This window comes from Cnephaeus nilssonii, assembly GCF_951640355.1.
Source record: "Cnephaeus nilssonii genome assembly, chromosome: X".
In the NCBI taxonomy this organism is placed as follows: Eukaryota; Metazoa; Chordata; class Mammalia; order Chiroptera; family Vespertilionidae; genus Cnephaeus; species Cnephaeus nilssonii.
Genome location: NC_137071.1, coordinates 7236226 through 7254860, shown reverse-complemented (window position 1 = coordinate 7254860; position 18635 = coordinate 7236226). Strand labels below are relative to the sequence as shown.

General features: G+C 38.4%; 1 protein-coding gene across 2 annotated transcripts in view; it reads right to left on the bottom strand.

Moving 5' to 3' along the window:
- Nucleotides 1-18635, bottom strand: part of CDKL5 (cyclin dependent kinase like 5) — a gene marked incomplete at its 3' end in the record, with an annotated part of 159246 nt that overhangs the window by 139491 nt on the left and 1120 nt on the right. Inside the window, exon 2 of one of the 2 annotated variants that reach the window (XM_079764375.1) lies at nt 13231-13275. The exons of the other annotated variant lie outside the window; for it this stretch is intronic. The remainder of the gene's footprint in view (nt 1-13230; nt 13276-18635) is intronic. 2 annotated transcript variants of the gene reach the window in all.

Below are 18635 nucleotides of genomic sequence, written 5' to 3'. Positions count from 1 at the left end.
TATATATATGTATGTATGTACACACACACACACACACACACACACACACACACACACACAGTAAGCTAATGTTTATCCCTGGACTGAAAGCAGCCTTAAACATCTCTGTATCCCTCAGGGTATTTGGCATACTGACCTTCATTTAACAAGGGTTCAGTAAGTACATATGATGGAGTATGGAGAGCTGTCTTTATTTTAACAATCTGGTAAAGGAGAAAGAATGTAGAAAAGAACTAATATTTACTTCTGCCTATCATGTACCAAACACTGTATTGGGCACTTCATTTATGTTATTTCATTTAATTTTCACTGCCACCTTGTGAGGTACATATTAATAATCACAAACAAGGAGTTGATTTTCATTTTCCTAGAATCAAATGATAACTCTAAACTTAAAAAAATGAGCAATGTATCCAACATTTGGCAGAGTTTTCTTATTTCATGTTAAAAGGAAATAATCATGTGACTCCTACAAGGGTATTTAAAAAAAACAAAAACCTGTATTGACATGAAAAGAAAATGTACAAAGAAAAATATAAATGGCCAATAAATAAATTTTGTGAATGTTAAATCTGGCAACTAATTTTTTTTAAGATCAAATAAAAAACAATAATGCTGACCAGATTGACCAAAATAATAAACATTTTTTAACTGGTAACTTTTCCTTTAGTCAAATCAACATATTTCCTTTACATTCTCCATAGGTGTGGCACAATCCCTCCTATCAATGACATGTATCATCACCCTCAGTGACTCTTGAGGAGCATATAAGACAGTGTCCTAAGGAAATGACCAAAAATTTTCATAAGGGTTCACATGAAAAGATATTATTTGCCATATGTCTACAATAGAGAGAAAGGAGAAACCACATGAGGTACAGGGCACTGAAGTTCTGCTTGAAAATGGCTAACCAAACACACATGTTTACCTTTATTCCCACATTAAAAGCCACTGAAATAAGCAAATAAATATAAAAATAAGTCCAGAGCGGCCCTGGCAATGTAGTTGCTAGATCAGATAGACCAGTAAGGAATTCCCAAGAGTTATAAAGCAGGTTAAGATCCAATGGATGGACCCTGGCCGAATAGAGCATCATCCACATACAAGAACCAACCAATGAATGCATAAATAAATGGAATAACAAATCAACATTTCCTTCTCTCTCCCTCTCTCTCATCAATCAATAACTAAAAAAGATTTTTAAAAAAAGAAGAAGATCCAATAGATGGTAAAACGCAACAGAGCTGAAGAACACACAACTTCATATAGGAAAATAAAGAGCTCTCTCCCAAAATACATATTTTGCCAGAAGAACCCTTCAAAAATAATAAAACTATAGGTAGCAGGAACTAAGAAAAGAAATGGCTAATAATAAACAACATGCTTGGAGAGCTGTAAAGCACCATTACCCATGCCCACTGCCTACTCTTTTTCAGCAGGACTAATGCCAGCACTTATCCAGCCCTGACTCTCTAAAATGATAGTTTGGACAAGGAACACTATCCAGTAACATTTCTCCAGAGAAGTGAAGAAAGGTGACAATTATTTATGGCTTCCATGAGAAACAGGGAGTCCCACCAAAGAGCTAACGACCCACACACTCTACAGGAAAACACTGCATTTCAGGGCAAGGAGGCAGCATAAGCAAGGACATCACATTTGAAACGGAATTTTATGGGGAACTCTACATTCCAGAGCATAGTGTTTGAGGCAAACACAGAAAGGATGTGAGGTTGGAGAGGTAGATAAGCAGAGAACATACCAGAAAGCCTGATAGGCCATATAAGGGAATTCAGATTTTTCTCCTCCTGTCAGCTTGAGAGCACCACTGCAGGCTTTCAAGCAGGTCAGTGATAAGTACAAAATCAGGCCCAATTGGCGCGGCTCAGTGGTTGAGCATTGACCTATGAACCAGGAGGTCATGGTTTCATTCCCAGTCAGGGCACATGCCCAAGGTTGCAGGCTCGATCCCCAGTAGGAGGCATGCAGGAGGCAGCTGATCAATGATTCTCTCTCATCATTGATGTCTATCTCTCTCTCCCTCTCCCTTCCTCTCTGAAATCAATAAAAATATTTTTTTAAAAATTCAAAATCAGATTGTATATTATACTAGCAACTGTAGGTAATATATATGTGTTCGATAATACCCAACTATCTACTTTAGGAGTCAGGGTGGGTGGTAGAAACATTAAGACCTTTTTGTTTTTTTCATTAAGGAGGAGGAGCAAGTTAGAGGAAACTATGCTGTGACCCACATTACATATGCTGAGTGTAAGGCACCTGTAAATAATCAGGTGTAGATTTCCACCAGGTTATTAAGCATGAGCCAGAAATGTGTAGGGGGAAAGAAAGGAAGAATTCAGAAATTTAGAAAAACATCTACATATAAGTAGAATTGCAACTCTGAGCACAACTGAGACAATGACCTAAGATAACAGTTGGCCAGCCAAGAAGTCAAACTCCGGTTAACAGCAGTGGGTAAGGAGTAAGTGGATCAAGATCAGCCCACACAGGATGCAGAGAAAGAAATGTAAAAGAAGGACATGGACAACCAGGATGCTAAGGAAACATACTGTTTCAAGGAGATAGTGATCAATGGTGTCCGGTGCAAGAGAAAAGTCAAGTAAAATTAGAATTGACTGAAGACACTAGATGCAGCGCACAAGAGGTCACAGGCAATCTCAGCAAAAACAGTTTAAGCAGTAAGGGTGGGAAGCCAAAGAGAAAGAGCTACTAGTAAAATTTGAGGAGAAAAGGATAGACTATAAATAAAGGAGAGGAGAAGGTTAGGTAGCTAGGAGAGGAGTGAACAAAGTGGTTCAAAGAAGGTTTTCTAGGATAAGAATCTTAGGAATAAAATAATGGGCAGAGAAAAACAAAGAAGTCACAGCAAAATTCTAAGGATGGCCCTAGCCAGTGGCTCAGTGGATAGAGCGTTGGCTTGAGGACTGAAGGGTTGCGGGTTTGATTCCAGTCAAGGGCATACTCCTGGGTTGCGGGCTTGATCCCCTGTGGGGGGCATGCAGGAGATAGCTGATCAATGATTCTCTCTCATCATTGATGTTTCTATCTCTCCCTCTCCCTTCCTCTCTGAAATCAATAAAAACATATTTTAAAAAAATTCTAAGGATGCAGCAAGGTTACTGAACCTCAGCACTACCGACATTTTGGACCAAGTAATTCTCTGATGTGGGGATGTGTTGTGCATTGTAAGATGCTTATTAGCAGCATCCCCGGCCTCTACTCTAGAGATGCCAGTAGCACATATACCATCACCACCCAGTTGTGACAACAAAAACTGTCTCCAGATACTGCCAAATGTCCCCTGGGTAGCAAAATCATCCCCAGTTGAGGAACACTGGGATACACAAAGGGGAGGAAGAGAGGGAATAACTGATGGGAAAAGATGCCAATGCATCAGCACTGAAGCTGAGGGTACTGGGCAAGGGACTGGCTTCGAACAGCAGCAGAAGCACCTCATCATCTGAGACAGGAGGAAAGAACAGCTCTGAGAAAAAGGAACTGGTAAATTTGTACATGGAAGCGGAACCTGCAGAAAATCAGCCAGAAGGCCTTCAGTGTCCTTAGTGGAGTAGAGGCAAGGCAGTGTGCTAAGGATGAGTGGTGATGATTCAGTGGCAGGTTTGAGAACAGTGGCTAGGATATGTAACAATAAAAGGGACTGGTAGCTGGTATGTCACACCACAGAAGACCACCATACTCCCTTTTCTTACTGGGAATGTTAAAACATACCTCCCCATAGAAAACATCTTCTTCATACTGATTACAGTGCTAAAGGGTCTATATGAATTTAAACTACACAATGGACTCCTGTGGGTTACTTGGGAAACGAACCCATTTTTTAAATAACATAGTTCCTATCAGATAATATGAACTGTTCTACATAATTAATGTCTAAATGAACTTTTGGTAAGTAACCTTTGAAGTTAAAAGATGCCTGTGGTTGCAACTGTTTCCTGGTTCTTAACTGGATGAACCACTTCCTCACCAATAGGAAAACTAGAGTAGAAAGGAGTGGCTGTAAAGACAAGAAGCTTATTAAATGAGATTCTTCACAGGACAAAGACCTGCTTACTCCTGCCCTCTAAACCCAAGGGCTGCAAACTCAAATAATTATGGGACCAGAAAACCAAATCAATTGCCTCAAGTCCATGCATGGGAAAGAAGCTGGAAGTGAGCCACCAGCATGAAGCCAAGAGATACAAAGGGCTGTCCTTGGGTAAACAAGGGGAGAAAATGCTACATAGCGGCCCAGGGCTGTGCATAGGAGTGATCAAAGCAAAAGGGGAACCAGAGTTGCTCTACTACAGATATGGAGTCCAAATTCCCACCACTCTCAGGATATCAGAAACCCATCTGAGAACAGATCAGAAACACTTCAGAAGTAGTGAACCCAAAGGGTCCCATCAGAGATAAATGCAAAGCCATCCAAAAGAACATTCTGCAAACCAGGCACCATCAAACAATTCCCAAATTGTCAGATGTTGCAAACCACAAAAGAAACAAGCAAAATATGGAGGGAGGGAGGAGAGGAATGGGAGTTCTTCATTCCTCAAGAACTACAGCCTAAGAATATAATCCAAACATAACTCTATTTTTAAATGTTCACAGCATATGAACATTTGAAAATGAAAATGCAGTTTTGAAAAAAAACACTGAAATTTTTACATTTAAGAATATAGTCAAATGTTTTTAGTGAGAATTCTCAATAAATGGATTAGACAATAGACTAGACACAGCTAAAGAGAAATTAGTGAATTGTAAGATGGGTGTCAGGAAATCACCCAGAAGTAAAAATAGAAAATATTAAAAGAAAATTTAAGCAATACAATGGAAGATACAATGAAAAACACCAACACATATCTAAATAATGGTTCCAGATATGGAAAATGGAGAAGTATTATTTTAAAAGATGAGTAGGATATTTTTCCACAACTAAAGATGATTAAGTCTTCAGGCTGATGGGAGCACGCCAAATAAAAGCAGCATAAATAAATCCATATCTAAAGATATTGCAAAGAAACTGCAGAAGATAAAAAGCAAGGAAACATCTTAAATGCAACCCAAGAGAAAAGATAATTACCTATGTGCAAAGGAATTACATCTGAACTGACTAAAGACCACTCATTAACAAGGCTTTTCAAAATGTTAGCGAAAGAGAAAGGAGCTAGGCCTGACGGAGTTGTGACTCATGGCTCAGTGGTAGAGCATCAGCCTGCACACTGAAGAGTGCTGAGTTCCTGATGAAGGGCACCTGGGGTGCAGGTTCTTCCCTCTGTCCTGGTCAGGGTGCGTGCAGGAGGCAACCAGTTGATGTGTCTCTCACATCGATGTTTCTCTCTCACTCCCTCCCTCCCTCCACACTCTTTTAAAAAAATCAATGGAAATCTGGTGAGGATTAGAAAAAAAAGAGAGAGAGAGAAGGGAGCAAGACTGGCTTAGCCTGATTGAGTCTGGAAATTATAATCCACCCCTCTGCTCCCACTCCCCAGGGCGGAAGGAAGGACTGGCTTTTTAATCTCCCCAGGGAACCACCAGTCTGCTCCCCACAAATTATTTGGAGAAGGGGAAGGGGAGATGTGGAAGAACCAGAAAAGGGGAAATTCCTCTGCTAGGTGCATGTGCACTATGAGCCAAGATGATGACCACTGATAACCATAAAGGGGAAGTATCTAACCTGGAAAAAAAGACCAGATTGGATAGAGGGAGGACTCACCACAAGTCCATGAAGGGCCAGGAAAGAGATTGGTTAATTTGAAAGAAAGGTTACCACTTCCCAACCCCTACGTAATATAATCAAAGCTTAACCACGGCCATCTGGGTGGCACAAGGCACCTGTTCATTCACCTGTTTGCACATGCTCTCTCCAGAGCAGCTGTGCAGCTCCAAGTGTAGGTCTGTTGTAGCTGTGTAGGCTGGCAATCTCAGGGGTCCAAGCTTGGGTGGGCTACAAGTTCAGGCATACTTGTAGTGCTACAAGGTGCAACAGTACAGTGCCAGTGGAACACAGACAGGAACAGAGACTAAGCTATCCGGACAAGGACAAAGACTGAGCCAGACTAACCTTTGGCATGGACTCAACTACGAAAGCCTCTCTGATGCTCTGCCAATACCAGGTAATGGTGTAATATCTCTGGACCCTGACCCTTCTTCTGGCCTTGGTGAAGACAAGGCAGGACTTCTTCCACAGTGGGACAGAGCTGAGCCACCTGGTCGTGAATGAGACATTGAGCACCTGGGGACAGTCTTTTATTTATACTCCAATAAATCTTACCATTACACCTCATCCTTCCATTCATGGGTCCCCAAAATGCTTTTCTTCCAACTCTGTGGAAGAACCCAATTTCCACTGGCAACAAAAACACAAGAATAGAGAAAATAATTGTCACTGTTAAGTTCTCAACATCATCAAGAGAAAAAGTGAAATAAAGACACTCAAAAGGCCAAGACCAAGCTGACTAACAGGCATTTAGTAAAAGAACTACTTAAGAACATTCTTTACAAAGAAGCTAAACCCAAAAGTTTAGAAATGGGGTAAATGAAGAATGGTTTGCAAAGAAACTTGAAAAACATGTTGATGAGTAAATATTCACTATTTTTATAGGCTTAAGGTGGCTTATACAAGGCAAAACTAAAGCATAAGTAACTAACATGGATGAGGGGGTTGAGGGTTAAAAGATAAACCGTTCTAAAATCTGTCTTATTCAGGAGGATAAGAATAATAATTAAGCTTAGGCCAAGTTAAATGTGCCTGTTAAAATTTTAAGAGTAACCAAACTCCTGTCTTTCACCCTGGAATATGAAAGCTGGAAGAAATATAGCAGCCCCTCTTCCAATGAAAAAGAGCTGGATTTCAAATTCATGACTTTCTTTAAATGCATCATAGAACCAATTGGCTCAAAATCTTAAGAGAGGCAGGACCTTAAAGAAGAAGAAACAACCATGTACTCACTTGGGGTAGAGTGCAACTGGACTGATAAGAGGAGTTCAGCTATAATAATTGGCAAATTGATCAAATTCTGTCTGATGTGGTTTGATAAAGAGACAGTGTAAAACCACCAGGGTGGGGGTGGCAGAAATTGGGGAAACCCCAACCTTCTTCAGGATCTTCCTCCACCAATCCCACCAGGCACTCACAGAAAGAGCCCTTAGGATTGCCCATTGTGTTGCAGACCTGGAGGAAGAGAACTACAGCTGTGCCTCAAGAGCAAGAAATTGACCCAGGTCCTTATCTCCCTATCTCCACTAAAGAAAAGCTGGTATCAGTGAAAGCAAGTCCAATAATCGAGTCTATCCTCACTTAAAGCTTTCTTTGCCATTGGGAAAAGAAGCAGGCACCCTACTCCTGGGAGAGGAACAAGATTCCATCCTGAGCCCACCAAAAAGTCTGGGGCGGGGCAAGACCTTGGGACACCCTGGCACATAAACCTGAGGTTTAATCAGAACAAAAGACCACACCCCACCACCACTTCCCACCTCCAAGCTAACCAACTTCCAGTAACAAGTAAATAGCAGAATATTACCAGTGGAGGATCAAAACAAGAAGACCCTCTTTAAGGTACAGTTCAAAAGGGAGACCTGAAATTCAGAATAAAATAAATCAACTCCCAGCCTAAGCACAAAGTATCTCCATGAGAATTTGAAGCCTGATGTATACTAAGGGTAACCACAGCAACAACAAAATTCAAACCTAGCCCAACTCTTAACTAAATTAATTCAAATCACTGCAGTAAAGGTCTAGTAGGAAAGACATGCCCATTTACAGACATAAAAATAATGTACATTAGTCTCTAATGTTCTGAAAAATAGGTCAGATTTGCAACAAAAACATCACAAGGTATAAGAAAAGGCAAAGAAAAAAACAATACTCAGAAGATAAAGAATATACCAGAACTAGACACAGAATCAGATGTTGAAAATATCAAGAATGAAACTTTAAATACTATGAGTAACATATTTAGGGCTCTAACCCAAAAGGAGAACAACATGCAAAACCAGATGGATAATTCAGCAGAGAGATGGAAATTATAAGAAAGAATAAAATGAAAGTACTAAAAATGAAAAGCATAGTTAAAGAGAAATGAGAGTGCCTTCAATGGGCTCTTGAGTAGACTCAACTCAGCCAAGAAAAGAAGACAGGTCGATAGAAATTACCCCAACCAAAACACTGAGAGAAAACAGAATGAAAACAATAGAACAGAACAGAACAGAACATTCAAGAGCTGCGGGACAATATCAAAGGTTCTAATATACTGGTAACTGGAATCACAGAAATAAGAAAATTGAACAAAAAAATATGTGAAGAGGTATTGGCTGAAAATATTCCAAAATTAATATGACATCTAACCACAAACCCCAGTGATCAGAGAACAGGAAGACCAATTTAAAAAAAAAAAAAAGTATTGCCACCACTCAGCATCAATGCCACTTGAGAATGAATTCCATAAGCTCTGCCACTGCCATGCCTTAAAAACAAACAAACAAAAAAAAAAAAAAACAACACATTATCTGGCCAGTGTTGCTCAGTGGTTAAGCTTTGACCTATGAACCAGGAGATCACGGTTTGATTCCCAGTCAGGGCACATCCCAAGTAGGTAGGTAGGTGGGTTGTGGACTCGATCCCCAGTAGGGGGCATGCAGGAGGCAGCTGATCAATGATTCTCTCTCATCATTGATGTTTCTTTCTCTCTATTCCTCTCCCTTCCTCTCTGAAATCAATAAAAGTATATTTAAAAAACACACCTGTCATAATGATCACCAGGTCATTAATTCAATTATAATTACACATGCTGTCCAACTCACAATGCTCACCTCTACATACAAGTCTCACTCTGTGTAAATGACTGGTCAAACCTAGATCACAAGCTTTTATCTTAGCTGTAAAAGAGATTGTAGATGTGAGTTTCCTGGGAAAGTGGGACCCATAATATGAGAAATTAACAAAACATAGGGTATTTAATAGTCTACTACCCATGCTAAAAAACAAACAACAACAACAAAACCCTCCATCTAACTAATCAGCTATTACTGTACAGGGAATTCTCTGGTGAAGACATTGCATTCCTGGAGGACCTTTCTGTATGACAAATAGTTTACCTCAATGTGGTAACACCCTTAAAAGCAGCTTCCCAATCTGAGGGACATAAGCAATAATATGGGGTGTGTAAAGCAACAGGGTAAGTAAGCAAACATCTTCACAGAATGTCTATTATGTTTAATGGCAAGTAATATACAATGCAGATATATATACACACACACATATTCATGCACACACAGAGTTCATTATGGAATAGAGCTCATAACTTCAATGAATTCATGCAATTATGAAAAATAATTCATGAATTATGAAAAAAATCAAAGAAATGTCACCCTTATAGGTGTCAACTTTGGCCTCCCCCTCGTCTGCCATATGTAAGCATTGGTAGAAGTTTCAGGAGCCCCACAGTGATCCATTAGCATCTTTGTATGCTTAGCACAGTCATACAGTAATGTGGATCCAATTATAACACAGTTATGCCTGGCGACTAGATATAGGGCAAGCATGGATATAAGGTGATTAGAGAGAAAGATCCACTAGGTAGGTAGGTACCTGACAGAGAAGAGAAGCCACTGAACAAGGAAGAAGGCACTGACATGAAATGGAAAGGGGCAAAAAGGAGACGCCTTTCATAAGAGAAACATTTATTGAGCATTTCCTAAGGGCCAGGAAATGGGCTGGATGCAGAGGCAACAGACAACACTCTATGCCTCCATGGATCTTGCAGTAGAAAAACATTACGATCTGCTTATCCATTTTTCCAGAGGCCACCCCCTATTTAAATTCCCGGCCTTAGTATTTCCTTCCTATACTCTCAGGTAAAAGTGAAAATGGACAGGAAAAAAAAAGCCAAAAGATTGCCATAAAGAAAATCAAGACCCTAAGATGTAGCTGGGGCAAAAGCATCAAAGCAAGGTATGCAATATACTAATCCACATTATTTTTTGCTATTCTCCCAGCTTTATATGCTCATTCTTAGATTCATGTCTTTGAATACACCATCTACCAAGAAACCTTTTCCCTCCACCTGACATTCTGGGCCTCCTTTAAGACCCTTCACAAACACTCAGGAATCATTGCCTTTCCCAGTCCCCTTAAGCCTGCGTTAAGTGCACCTCTTCTTGCCTAAAGTACCAGCACCCTGTGTTTCCATCTAAACATGCATATCATCCTGTACCTTAGTCATTGTTTTCTGCTGGATTCAAACTCCACAAGGGCACATCAACACAGCTTGGCTTTGTTTCTCCATCACTTACCATGATGCTGACACCCTTTCAGTTGCCTGAATAACACTTGACACCAAGATACCCAAACCATTAACCTATCACAAAGTCAGCCAAAGAAAGACAAGTATGGCCTTCCTTTACCAATCCTGCACAGAGCGACAGACTTGAAAGCACAACTCTAAATCAAGGGCAGTATTTTGAATGACAGAGAACCCACTAGCACAAAAACATCAGTTTCAAAAGTCTAAAAGCTGAAATGAGGCAACTCTTTTAAAATAAATGTCCTGGGCTAGATAGAAAGTGAAAAAAGTAATGACACAAATCACTGCAAACTCTTCAAGTTATCACCAGGAAAAGAAAAAAATAAAAGATGAAAGCAACAAAAATACAGAGCAGGTATAAAATGGTTCAGAAAAGCCTCAGAACTCAAGGACAAAGTGAGCTAAGTTAGAGGCTGCATCAAAATGTCGATTTCAAAAGAAATATTTGAAGAAGGATGTGATGATGTGGATATTCTTTGTATATGTGGAGGGGAAACTGGGCAACAGTATTCCATACGGGCACAAACTAACAACTTATGAAAATTATTCCAAGGAAGACCCAAATGCTTGTTTGTTCAATCAACATGGCATACAAAAATTTAGCATGGATAAAGATTTCCAAAAAAGAACTAAGCATGTAGGAACATTTACTGCAGAAGGAGGAAGGAGAGAAAAATAGTACTTTTACAATACTTTTATATATACAATCTCACTTGAACATAAGCTCAGCAGAGACCAGTTTAATATGAAAGATGACATGGTCACAGAATGTGAACCAGATTTGAAAGTGGTACCCTTGTTAAAGATTAGTAATCTTAACATTAATAAAATTCTCTAGAAACATTGTAGGAGCTGAAAATAAGATTCGATTAACCATGAATAGCATAAATGCTGAAAAATTAAACTAGACCTAAGATATTGTATGGGGGGGGAATAAAGCAATTTAATGTTAATATTTAATGAAACATTTTATTAAAACATTAAATACCTTGAGCAGATTAAAGGTATCTGGGGGGGTGGAGGGAGGCCCAGCAGAGTTTTAAGTTTCAATATGGAAGAGAACTAAAACTGTTAGAGAAAATATTCAACTCAGTTATAAATAGAAGTGGCACTCCTAGTTAAGGTTAACAAAATGGTGAATAAAAGAAAAGGAGGAGCCTTCAGAAAATTAAAGGTAATTCCTATAAAAACAATGAAAAGAGTATCACAGATGATAATCCATCAAGGAAGCAATTGCAAAAACTTTATTTTAATGATATTTGAGAAGTATACCAGTATTTTACCTTGCAGAGATTTGACCTTTTTTGGTAAATTAGCAAGGTTCCCATTGAGCTAAAACTCTTGTGTTTTTTTTGTGGCATTTCATTTCATGTCACATCCCTGCTTAAAACCTTCAATAGCTTCCTAGGAGACTTAGGACAAGTTCAAAAACCCAGCAGCTGGGCTTTATTAAGCCTTTTCAAGATCTGGCCCCTGCCTACTTCTCCTTCATCACAAGCTTCTCTACTTTCCAGCCATTGTGGATTTCTTCAGTTCTTTAAAAGGTTCTATTTTTCAAAAGCCTCTATCTCTCTTACCTTGCCTAAGGGCACTTGCACCTTCTGCCAGGACACCTTGTTTTCTTAACTAGACCATGCCCTTCTCATTCTTTATGTCTCACTTAAATGTTACCTCCTCAGTATGGCCTTCCTATCTGCTCCCCCAGGACAGATACCCCATCCCTACCCTGTTATATACTCCCATAGTGCCTTGTACTTCTCCGCCTCCACCTCAAGACTGTAAATTAGCCCTGGCCAGTGTGGCTCAGTTATTTAGAACGTTATCCCATGCATCAAAGGGTCATGGGTTCGATCCCCAGTAGGGGTGCTGTGTACCAGAGGCAACGAATGGATGTTTCTCTCTCTCTCTCCCACTCCCTTTTTCTCTCTGGAATCAATGAAAAATATACCTTTGGGTGAGGATTAAAAATAAGAAAAAACACTGTAAATTATTTGAGGGCAGGGCCTACTTCCATTTTATGTATCATTCCATCCAGCCTCTATCACAGTCTGGTACATAGTAGACACTCAATCAGTATTTACTAAATGAAGGACAGATCCTCAGGATCTAGGACAGGCAAGTTATTTTAGAAAGAAATAATTGATAAAGTATGACACCAATTTGCACAAAATTAGCTTTTGTCTACCTCAATTATTTTCAATTATTAACAATTAAAAGGAAACTTTTTCTTTTCATGTGAAATGCTACTCTTAAATTTTAGTGGTAATATTATTAATCATAATTACTAGCAATTAAAGTTAATACGTCCCACAAGAGGCTGAATAACCAGGGTAGCCTGTGTGGATAAATTCTAGGATATGTCACACTTGAACCAGCTTTTGTAATCTCTGAACGATTCTATTCATCAGGAAGCCAGTTTCTACTCTTGGGCAATTTCGGGGTAAATTGAGCAAATTAAAGTCAATAAATTTTTCTTCAACTATTACTTATCACCATTTTTTATCTGCCATATCACATGAGGATGTGTGTGCTTAATCTAATTATTGTAATACAATCTTACACTGCCAAGAACCTAATCATTACGCATAACAAGAGATCTAAAATTGCAACTTACCTAAAATAATTTAAGACAGTCTAAAAAAACACCCCAAAATCAAAATGTATTCATCCATACGTTTTGTTAACTTCCAGAAACCAAGCTGTTACTTTCAAAAATCACTACAAAGAACTCAAAAGTAACAACAGAATCACACAGCCATAGCTCTTAAACAGTTAAAAAAAAAAAGTAACCTTTTTCAAACCAGTTATGATTGAATTTACAGTAAACTATTAATGGTGCTGTGTGCAATCTGTCTGTTATTAAAAATCCAGACACAAACTACCACACAAGGAGTTATTGATTTACCTGCCTGGCACTTGCAAGTATCGCTTTCCATCCAGAAATGTTCATCTAAAAGCAATGAAAAGTTAGACAGTTTCCAAAACACTTTACTTCCAACCAAACCATTGCATTCCTTTATTATGCATACCCCAAAATTAACATCCCTTAGCCATCTTATCAGCAGTGTCCATCTACACATAGTACACTTAGCAAAGGAGAGCACAGTGAATTGGTGCCCACCATTGAGGGTAACAAAAAAGAAAATGATGCAGGCAGGAAAAAGCAGCTACAGTACCTTGCAGGTTAAGCTCTTTCCAAATCCCACAACAATCCAGTCTGAAGCAATGTAGAAAGCAGACAAGGTGTTCAAATACCTGAACTGAATGAAGTCTACTCTATGGCATGAATTTCTCAAGGGGAATTCAAATAATAAAATGCACAGTATTATTATTGGCTTAAAATTTTTAAAAATATTTCGCCCATGATCTTAAATCTTAAAGGAATTTTTCTTGCCCAATAATTATATTACTTTTACCTTGATTTTCCCCCCCCCCACCCCCCCCCCCACACACACACACATTTCCAACATATCATTAAGACTATTGTATTTTATTTGCTGGTTTAAAAAATATCAAAACAAAAACAAACAAGACCAAAACAAAATCTATACCATTCGCTGTACTGTCCTTTATATTCTACTATATATTATGTTTAGGCAAAAACTTTTGAAAATACAAAAAAATACTAAGAAATTGTAATATGCATAAGATATTTTTAAAAGGTATTTTTAAAGATCTACGTGATCCATCTATCAGTGCCTGATGTTAAAGGGGTCTACGTGGAAGCAAATAAATAAGGTAAAAAAAATGCATGTTGCAGGAGAGATCTTTTCTAAAATAGGATTGTAATGATGGTTATTCAACTCCATAAATTTACCCTAAAAAATCATTTAATGATACACTTAAAACAGGTAAATTTTATGGTATGTAAAGTACACCTCAATACAGCTGTGAAAAATTCTTACTGAAAACTCACACTTGGTAAAGAAATCCACAAGAACTATATATAGGCCCCATCTTTGTAGAATAACTGTCTTGCTTTGACAAGATGATTTCCAGCCCTGAGATCCTATGATATTCATTACTCTTTTCTAACTCAATAAAGTCACAAAAGTGATTCTCGTCAATTACAGAATAGGAAATTAAGACCTTTTCCTCCCTAACATGGATCTCTGAGTGTTCCTATGGGCTAAGCCAGTGGTCGGCAAACTGCGGCTCGCGAGCCACATGCGGCTCTTTGGCCCCTTGAGTGTGGCTCTTCCACAAAATACCACGTACCCTAATTAAGTTAATAATAATGTACCTACCTATATAGTTTAAGTTTTAAAAATTTGGCTCTCAAAAGAAATTTCAATCGTTGTACTGTTGATATTTGGCTCTGTTGACTAATGAGTTTGCCGACCACTGGGCTAAGCAACTGTTTAGCTCTCTTAGTGATGGGTCTTGTTTAAACACATACATACATACGTGTACACACACACCCACACACGCATATACACAATCACAAGAGGCTTGAAGTAATAGAAAATTCTACTCTCAAGTAAAAAAATTTTGTCCAACTTCTTTGCATTAAGAAACAACAATAATGTATCTCTGCAGACTTCACCTCTAGAGTTTACTTCACCTAGGTCATTACATTTACAGAAGAGATACCATCTGTAACTTGTAATGACTGCCATTTTACTTCAAGAGTACATCAAACCACAAAACTGAATTCAAGAAATATCTTCATAGCCTGGCTGGTGTGGCTCAGTGGTTGAGCACTGACCCAGGAACCAAGAAGTCACTGGTTGGATTCCCAGTCAGGGCACATACCAGTATTGCAGGCTCGATCCCCAGTAGGGATCCTGCAGGAGGCAGCCGATTGATATGCTCCTCTCTCATCAATGTTTCTATCTCTTTATTCCTTTCCCTTCCTCTCTCTCTAAAAATCAATAAAAACATATTTCAAAAAAAGAAAAGGCATATCTTCATAGCCTTTATTAGTGTAGCAAATTTAATCAAAGTCAGTCAAAAGTGTAATGGAACATGCAGAAACATGAAATACCAAGTGGTTAACTAGAAACAGCTACTCATGTTGGGTGAAAATAATTTGGTATAACCTTCATTTTTGAAGAAACAGAACTAATGACCCTGTTAGAAAAGTCTGCACTTCCAGTTGTCCTATCCAGCACTACTGATGGATCTGAGTACAGCCTCTCATGTGATTAAAGGTCAGGTGGCCTGGCCAATGTAGCCTGTGAACTCCAGGAAGCATATTGATAACTTTAGTGCCACCCCAGGAGTGGAATCAGATTCTAAAGAGAAGCAGAAAGCATGGTTTTGAAGAGCACAGGTTCAAGTCAGACCGGTTTGGATGGAAGTTTTGCCTCTGATGATGACTAGCTGGGTAATCTGGCAAATTATTTTCTCTCTCTGAGCCCATTTCGTCAAGTACATACAGGAAATAAAAGATAAAAGATGTGAGAATTCACATACACACATATATTCACGCAAATAAATTATCTGCCACTGTATCTGGTATTCAATAAGGCCCAATAAATAGAATATTCTAACTTAATTATTACAGAAGACTGCCCAAAAGAGACCATACCCAAAACTTGACCCTAATTAGCATTATCTTAAGCACAAATATTTCTAAATACATAAAGGGCATAATTCAAAATGTTGACAATTTCAGAGGTCTAAATGGGCGAGGTACTTTTAATCTAATAAATAAATTTCTTTTAATACCCAAATCTGAACTGTCTAAATGTTATAAGGCTCTTCAAGTAGAAGGTCCTCACTCGCAGCTTTCATACCCAACAACAGATCTCAGTATTAAGAAGTGTACAAACTGGCCCTAGCTGGTTTGGCTCAGTGGATAGAGCATCAGCCTGCGGACTGAAGGGTCCCAGGTTCGATTCTGGCCAAGGGCACATGCCTGGGTTGCAGGCTCGATCCCCAGTAGAGGGCGTGCAGGAGGTGGCCGATGGATGATTCTCATCATTCTCTCTCTCTCTGTCTCTCTCTCCCCTTCCCTTCCTCTCTGAAATCAATAAAAGTATATTAAAAATAAAAAAAGAAGTGTACAAACTGGAATGAGAAATGAGGTCACACCTTTGGGTAATCCAGTCATTCATGCACTGCTATATATTAAAAAAAACTGTCTAAAAACTATCAAGAATTTGAATTCAAACACTAAAGTGATGCATCACCAATAAAAAAAATTCTAACGTTGAGGTTAAGATTGAAAGTAAATTGGAAAAGCTTCCCAAATGAAGAGTTTAAATGTAGTCTTTCAATTGCATTATTTTCATACACTGAAATATGTGTTCCAACTGACACCATCATCAGATGATGAAGAATGTTTGAGACTCTTTCTCCTCTTCTACCAAGAAATGTGATGCTGCCAAAAAATTAAAACTTTAGAATCTAAAATTATAAAATCCTGAGGAAACAGCCTTTTCTACTTAAAAAGAAACTTAATTTTAACTTCAAATGTTGCTGTTCCTGTACCAAAGTTAAGGGTTACCTAAAGGATCGTCCTCGCATTTTGGATCTATGCATGTGAATTCATTTGTTCTTAAATACCTTCTGCTATTATTTGACATCAATTGGTTACATGAAAAAGTCATATCCCTGCACTGTCTGTAAGCACACCTTCTAATAGCTAGAAGAAATAAAGCAGATAATCACCAAAGTTATTAAAATGGAAGGGAGAAAAGATAAATTTCCAACAGACACAGGGAAGGCTTATTTTCTCTCATCACTTTCTTAAAATTTCCTACAGTCATATTCTCAAATATAGCTGAATTTTCTATCACAAAGTAAATTGAAACATAAATCATAATGAAAGGTTAAATTCCTGCAACAGAAGCCACTGTCATTTCCAACAATGCAACTATTGTTGAGTCTCTCACAGATTCTTGGACACAGTGGTGAAGCAAGGGTGGAGGGTAAAAGCATACTGGAAGTAATTTCTCCACCTCTGTATTTGTTTGTAATGTAACAATACTGCACCTTCAAAATAGAAATACCACACAAAATTTGATTCTCATTAAATAGACTGCCTTAGCCCCATGCAGCATATTTGGAACAGAATACATCTGATTCAAAATCAGTCAACCTTTTATTACTCATCTATGCGAGATGGCCCGGCAATTTCCCTCAATGGGAGCCTTTTCTTTAAGAACCCTAGGGCACACTGTAGATGCCACACTCTGGTTTAAATAACTCCAAGAAAATTACAATGAAAATAATGGCAGATTTAGCCCAGGAAACTTGAATAAGTAAAAATCAAAAACCTGAGATACAGGGGTAAAAAAAATCCCTACCCCAAAGCACTAAACCATGAATAAATTATAAATCTGAGCAGGAATAAAAAAGAAATCCTCTCTGGAGAAAGAATGTTTATTTCTAGTTTTATTTTTGAAACAATTAGGCTTAGGAAACATACTAAATAAGCAAACTTAAAATATTAAACTTATATATGTGTGTATATATATATATATATATATCTCAAATTAATCGTTGTATTATGTTAAAAAGGCAAGACAATTCAAAGAGATTTGATGCTCTCATCAACTGAAGACCCTCCAACTCCTCTGAAATGGTCGATTATTTAGCACTCTTGGAATGATTAACTTTATTTAGCATGCATCTTTTCGAGTTCTATTATTTAATACATCCAAACTGATTTTTTTTTACCCTAATTAGGTTTCCTTGTACTTGTGAAATGCTCAGCATACACACTGTACTGGTATCTTTAGTTCTACAGCTTCTCTCTTCTGGCTCCTTCCCCCTTCCCCCTCCCCCCCTTCCAACCTCTCCCCCCCCCAAAAAAAAAGATATTCTTCCCAAATGTTCTCTGCATTTGTCAACAGAAACACCCACTGGTGGTGTCAAACTGGTAATACTGCTGCAGGCTTCCTTACTCCTGTTCCAGTGTCAACGCCAAAAATGCTCAAACCTAAAATAGTACTTTTAATAAAGAAATTAAAAGGATTGCTAAGGTACTCAACTATCATGTTCCCAAAAAGGCGCACGCCTTTTAAACATGTATTATTAACAAACTCTAATTGGGTTGTTAAATAGAAGATTATACTACCCCCCTTCAACACTAAACAGAGACAAGTAAACATACCTTCTTCACATTTTATGAATAAAATATTTTCAAACCCTTAAAGGAATTAAGAACAAATTTACATCTAAATGTCATTCACATATAGTTCCGAATTGCCTCGGTAAAGATGCCTTTTTTGTAACCCTACAGCAAGAAAGGAACAAGCTGGAAATGTTCCAGCAGATGTTACCTAAAACGAGAACCCTCTTCTATACATATTTATGTCTCCTGCTTCAGTCAAATGCTCTCAAACAAATTAATCCGTG